Here is a 6,828-nt window from a genome sequence, read left to right on the forward strand (position 1 = left end):
TGATGGAAACAAAAAAATCCCCAGGGAGAATCGTTTGGAAGATCAACACGGGCGTCCAATGATGATCTGGATGTTGGAAATATGTCCCAAAAAACCATCTAGTGAATAGCTCCTGTGATTTCTATTTGTCGCTCGTGTGCGGCAAACAAAAATGAGTGGCCGGTGAACACGGGCTGGCCCACTTCGAGGAGTAACCGGTAATCGGGTTTATGTTTTATTTTTTATTGGTATTTTCGGTTTTCTTCATTGTTTTTGATTTATTTGTTTATTAATCCTTTATGCATATTTTTTCTTTTCTTTTTGTTTTTTTGTTTACCATACATTCCAAATTTTGAAAACAAATTAATAATTACATAAAAAATAAATTTTAAAAATTGTTCTAAATGATTTGGAAAATTGTTAATTGTTTCCAAATTTGATTTGCAATTCCCTAAACTTTTCACATTTTGCAAAATTTTCTTCATGTTTTCAAAGATTGTTCATGAATGAAAAAATGTTTGGAATTTCAAATTTGCTCGCAATTTCTAAAAATGTTTGGATTATTTCATGTTCACGGTACAAAAACTGTGTTTTCAAACATTGTTCACCTTTTACAAAAATATTCACAGTTCAGAAATAATAATTCCAAATTTGTTCACAATTCGGAACAATGTTAACGTTTTTATAAACATTGCTTTATGTATTTTAAATATAACGTTTTTAAAATTTTGTTCATATTTTAAAAAATTGTTCACAATTCAAAAAAATGTTAAATATTCAATATTTATTCACAATTTTCGAAAATATATTTCTATTTTTAATAGATTTTTATAATCTGTAGCTTCTAAAGCCATTTTTTGTGAAAAAATCAATGAAAAGCCCAAATGGAAAAAAAATAGGAAATCGTTCACAAGCAAAGTGGGTAAGTCCATTTGCGCCACCCTTCTATAGGTAAAGAAGGGTGTGAAAAGATAGAGGAAGGGATGGCTCATTTCTTCTAAGGGGATGTAGTTGGTGTTGAAATGTGAGGTGGTATTTAGGGAGGGTTGAGGTTAATAGAGCAAGGTGTTCAAATTGAGTGGAGAGAACAAAATTTTTGAGGGAACGCTAAGTGGGGGGCAACAAAAAAATTGAGCTTTAAGTAAAAAAAATCTTAACTTTTTGTGAATGCTTCAAGGAAAACTTTAACCATGTGAAGGATTTGCAAGACTATGAATCAGAACACACTTCATACCTTGTAATCACGATGTATACCACATGGTGAAGAGGATTTTAAAAAATCATCGTGTAGATCTCATTAGGGAGTTTTAAGGCTGTCTCTTAATTTATAGCCATTTTTCATATGAAAAAAAATAAGACACGTTCATAAGGCATGGAAAAAGCTTAAGTTTTGCATGGTATAATATATTGGACATATGTGTTGTTAAAAAAATATCTACATATGACATTTGTTTGGTTCTACTTTTTTTATAATGTGTTCATTTAGTAGTATGTTCTTCACATATTTTTTTGGTGGGCCTAAGTGGTGTGCAATGCACAAACATTTTGTTCATGAACATAACTTCAACAAAGCACATATATCACGTAAAGTGTCATGAGTGTTTACAAATGCAAGTTCGTGGTGCCGGTTGCCATGGCATACTTGAAATCGTACTTTACGGATAGCTACTGATGTCCTAGAAGTGCACGGGACTTTGTACAATTTCGAGCCCAGTAAGGTTTGTCGATCCCACAAGGAGCGAATAGGAAGGCCCTACAGACCCCACAACTACGTCGTCGCTTACACAGTTCCGTATGCACCCAAACCAAAGTTTGAAAATACTCTACTTTAGTCGATTGGTTGGAGGACGAATAAAAAGGGTGGTTTTACTGATGTACAAATGGAAAGATAAAAGTAGGAAAATAAGAAGGACAAAACTAGGCGGAGCGGTGCTTGAGTACTAAAGCGTTTTCGAGGGATATGGTGATGAGGACAAGAAAATCATTGAACCCTTAGAGTCGAGGACGACTCCTTTTCAAAAGGAGGAGGATGATATGGACATGGCAACCATTGATACACCCCTTGACATCAAAGGAGAAATCACAATAATTTGCGTCAAACAAACACATCACAAGGTGAATGCTAACTTAAGTTCATACTACAATCTTGAACACGTGGCTGCACTTTCATCTCCTTGTTGTTGGTTATTTCAGGTGCAATACCGAAGGAAGCAAATAATATCTCAGCTCATGAAGAAACAAATTTGAAGAGATAAGTTTTGCCAAAACAAGTTCCAACTGAAGTTGATGCTGTTAGTTTTTACCTCTGATGTTTCATTGTGCCACACCTGTTCGGAGGAGAGACGAGGCCATATGGGTCATCACCAGAAGGTACATCAAATTTACTTTCCAATGGAGAAAACATCATATCTTTTGGAGTTGTGAGTCAAAAGTTCTAGTCATTGTCGTGAAAGGTGTCCAGACAGTCAGGACTTCGCGAATTTCGGAGGAGCTAGCTCACCAACAACTCCCAAAGTTGACTGCTTATTCCACCAAGGAAGCCATGCAAATCTGCTTACCTTTGAATCCTTTTCACACCTAGCTAAGGGGGGTTGTCCCTGCTATAAAACCACATCTCCCCCATCCTTTTAAAAACCTTTTGTCAAACCTTTCAGCTACAAGCTTATGTAGCAAGACTGCAAGAGAGATCCGAGAGATCCTTACTACCTCTTGCGAGTTCATCTGGATTCGCGAGAAGGATCCTCTGGTTCCGCCTAATTCGTGCTCTACAGTTCCGGTTGTTTTGTGTGGGTTAGTCCTAGCTTGTGGTTCTGGGATTTTTTGGACAACAGGTTGGAGTTCTTGTAGCTCGGGTCAACCATCCCCAACGTATGGGTTTCATCCAACCTTGAAAGGTATAAATCTAGTTATCCCGACAGCTTGCAGCTAGTTATCCTCCTGATTCGATCCTACGACATGAAGATCGGGTCACCTTCGGGCGTCAACTTGTTCATCAGGTTCCCACCTATCATATGGCGTCATCACCACAAGTATGATGCTAACAACACATGTGAAAGCTTGGCTCTAGGTTTGTATTATAATCTAGTTCACACACGTCAACAACAACATTATATCCCCACTCCGGTTTCCACAATGGTGATTAACAGTTTCCCCATGAACACGACATAAAGCTCTATGGTTCTTCGTTACTCCCTATTGCAACGATCAACAAAGGTGAGAGATAAGCACCATCACTACCAACCTCCACTTCCCACCATCACACCAATAGTAACTCCCTCAAGTCCAAAAGGGGCTAATGTTGAGTGAGGCCTCTTCAGAACACCATGAGGAAATCAACACAACACATATAAAGAACATGATCGGATCGCTTATAAACATTAAGTGCTAATCATGGAAGGGTTCATTCAAATACTCAAGAACTAGTGCAACTACTCAAACATGTGAAGGGTAAACATAGCGGAGAGGGCTGATACAAGACGACATTGGGTCGGTGAAGGAGAAGGCATGGCGCACCGGTGGAGCGAAGACACCAACTGGGCTTGTAACCCTTCCTTCGATGAGTTCCAGCGATATGGAGCAACGACCACAGGTGCCTGCAATAGGCAGGGACTGATGTTGAGGGGTAGGCAATGTTGTGCCGCGAACAGTGCCCACCGGTGGTGGCAGCTGTGTTGCCGAGGGGTAGGCGATGATGTGTTGCAAGCGCTGTGACCAACGAGACATTTTGCTAGGAATGACGACTGCCAGATCTACAACCGGCAAACCCGTTTTTCTGGGAAGGGCAACGATCGAAGCTGCACTCCGCATGCCATGGTGCTGGGAATAACCACCCCTTTGTTGGGGAACGTTGCAGAAAACAAAAAAATTCCTACGGTTTCACCAAGATCCATCTATGAGTTCATCTAGCAACGAGTGATCGGATTGCATCTACATACCTTTGTAGATCACGCGCGGAAGCGTTCAAAGAACGGGGATGAGGAAGTCGTACTCGACGTGATCCAAATCACCGGAGATCCTAGCGCCGAACGAACGGCACCTTCGTGTTCAACACACGTACGGTCTGCGTGACGTCTCCTCCTTCTTGATCCAGCAAGGGGGGAGGAGAGGTTGATGAAGATCCAGCAGCACGACGGCGTGGTGGTGGATGCAGGGGTCACTGCAGCAGGGCTTCACCGTTCTACTACGAGAGGGAGAGGTGTAGCAGGGGAGAGGGAGGCGCCAAGACTCAAGGGTGCGGCTGCCCCTCCCTCCCCCCTTTTATATAGGCCCCCTAGGGGGTGCGCCGGCCCTAGGAGATGGGATCTCCTAGGGGGGGCGGCGGCCAAGGTGGGGAGTGCCCCCCAAGCCAGGTGGGGCGCCCCCCCCACCCTAGGGTTCCCAACCCTAGGCGCATGGGGTGGGCCAAGGGGGGCGCACCAGCCCACTATGGGCTGGTTCCCCTCCCCACTTTAGCCCATGGGGCCCTCCGGGATGGGTGGCCCCACCTGGTGGACCCCCGGGACCCTTCCGGTGGTCCCGGTACAATACCGGTGACCCCCGAAACTCTCCCGATGGCCGAAACTGCACTTCCTATATATAATTCTTCACCTCCGGACCATTCCGGAACTCCTCGTGACGTCCTGGATCTCATCCGGGACTCCTAACAACTTTCGGGTTACTGCATATTCATATCTCTACAACCCTAGCGTCATCAAACCTTAAGTGTGTAGACCCTACGGGTTCGGGAAACATGTAGACATGACCGAGACGGCTCTCCGGTCAATAACCAACAGCGGGATCTGGATACCCATGTTGGCTCCCACATGCTCCTCGATGATCTCATCGGATGAACCACGATGTCGAGGATTCAAGCAACCCCGTATACAATTCCCTTTGTCAATCGGTACGTTACTTGCCCGAGATTCGATCGTCGGTATCCCAATACCTCGTTCAATCTCGTTACCGGCAAGTCACTTTACTCGTACCGTAATGCATGATCCCGTGACCAGACACTTGGTCACTTTGAGCTCATTATGATGATGCATTACCGAGTGGGCCCAGAGATACCTCTCCGTTATACGGAGTGACAAATCCCAGTCTTGATCCGTGTCAACCCAACAGACACTTTCGGAGATACCCGTAGTATACCTTTATAGTCACCCAGTTACGTTGTGACGTTTGGTACACCCAAAGCACTCCTACGGCATCCGGGAGTTACACGATCTCATGGTCTAAGGAAAAGATACTTGACATTGGAAAAACTCTAGCAAACGAACTATACGATCTTGTGCTAAGTTTAGGATTGGGTCTTGTCCATCACATCATTCTCCTAATGATGTGATCTCGTTATCAATGACATCCAATGTCCATAGTCAGGAAACCATGACTATCTGTTGATCAACGAGCTAGTCAACTAGAGGCTTACTAGGGACATGTTGGTGTCTATGTATTCACACATGTATTACGATTTCGGATAACACAATTATAGCATGAATAAAAGACAATTATCATGAACAAGGAAATATAATAATAATCCTTTTATTATTGCCTCTAGGGCATATTTCCAACAGTCTCCCACTTGCACTAGAGTCAATAATCTAGTTACATTGTGATGAATCGAACACCCATGGAATTCTGGTGTTGATCATGTTTTGCTCTAGGGAGAGGTTTAGTCAACGGATCTGCTACATTCAGGTCCGTATGTACTTTACAAATATCTATGTCTCCATCTTGAACATTTTCACGAATGGAGTTGAAGCGACGCTTGATGTGCCTTGTCTTCTTGTGAAACCTGGGCTCCTTGGCAAGTGCAATAGCTCCAGTGTTGTCACAGAAGAGTTTGATCGGCCCCGACGCATTGGGTATGACTCCTAGGTCGGTGATGAACTCCTTCACCCAAATTGCTTCATGCGCTGCCTCCGAGGCTGCCATGTACTCCGCTTCACATGTAGATCCCGCCACGACGCTCTGCTTGCAACTGCACCAGCTTACTGCCCCACCATTCAAAATATACACGTATCCGGTTTGTGACTTAGAGTCATCCAGATCTGTGTCGAAGCTAGCGTCGACGTAACCCTTTACGACGAGCTCTTCGTCACCTCCATAAACGAGAAACATTTCCTTAGTCCTTTTCAGGTACTTCAGGATATTCTTGACCGCTGTCCAGTGTTCCTTGCCGGGATTACTTTGGTACCTACCTACCAAACTTACGGCAAGGTTTACATCAGGTCTGGTACACAGCATGGCATACATAATAGAACCTATGGCTGAGGCATAGGGGATGACACTCATCTCTTCTATATGCCGTGGTCGGACATTGAGCTGAGCTCAATTTCACACCTTGCAACACAGGTAAGAACCCCTTCTTTGATTGATCCATATTGAACTTCTTCAATATCTTATCAAGGTATGTGCTTTGTGAAAGACCTATGAGGCGTCTTGATCTATCTCTATAGATCTTGATGCCTAATATATAAGCAGCTTCTCCAAGGTCCTTCATTGAAAAACTCTTATTCAAGTAGGCCTTAATGCTGTCCAAAAGCTCTATATCATTTCCCATTAAAAGTATGTCATCTACATATAATACGAGAAAAGCTACAGAGCTCCCACTCACTTTCTTGTAAACGCAGGCTTCTCCATAAGTCTGCATAAACCCAAACGCTTTGATCATCTCATCAAAGTGAATGTTCCAACTCCGAGATGCTTGCACCAGCCCATAAATCGAGCGTTGGAGCTTGCACACCTTGTCAGCATACTTAGGATCGATAAAACCTTCCGGCTGCATCATATACAATTCTTCCTTAAGGAAACCATTAAGGAATGCCGTTTTGACGTCCATTTGCCATATCTCATAATCATAGAATGCGGCAA

Source organism: Triticum aestivum, chromosome 1A (genome assembly GCF_018294505.1).
Source record: "Triticum aestivum cultivar Chinese Spring chromosome 1A, IWGSC CS RefSeq v2.1, whole genome shotgun sequence".
Lineage (NCBI taxonomy): Eukaryota > Viridiplantae > Streptophyta > Magnoliopsida > Poales > Poaceae > Triticum > Triticum aestivum.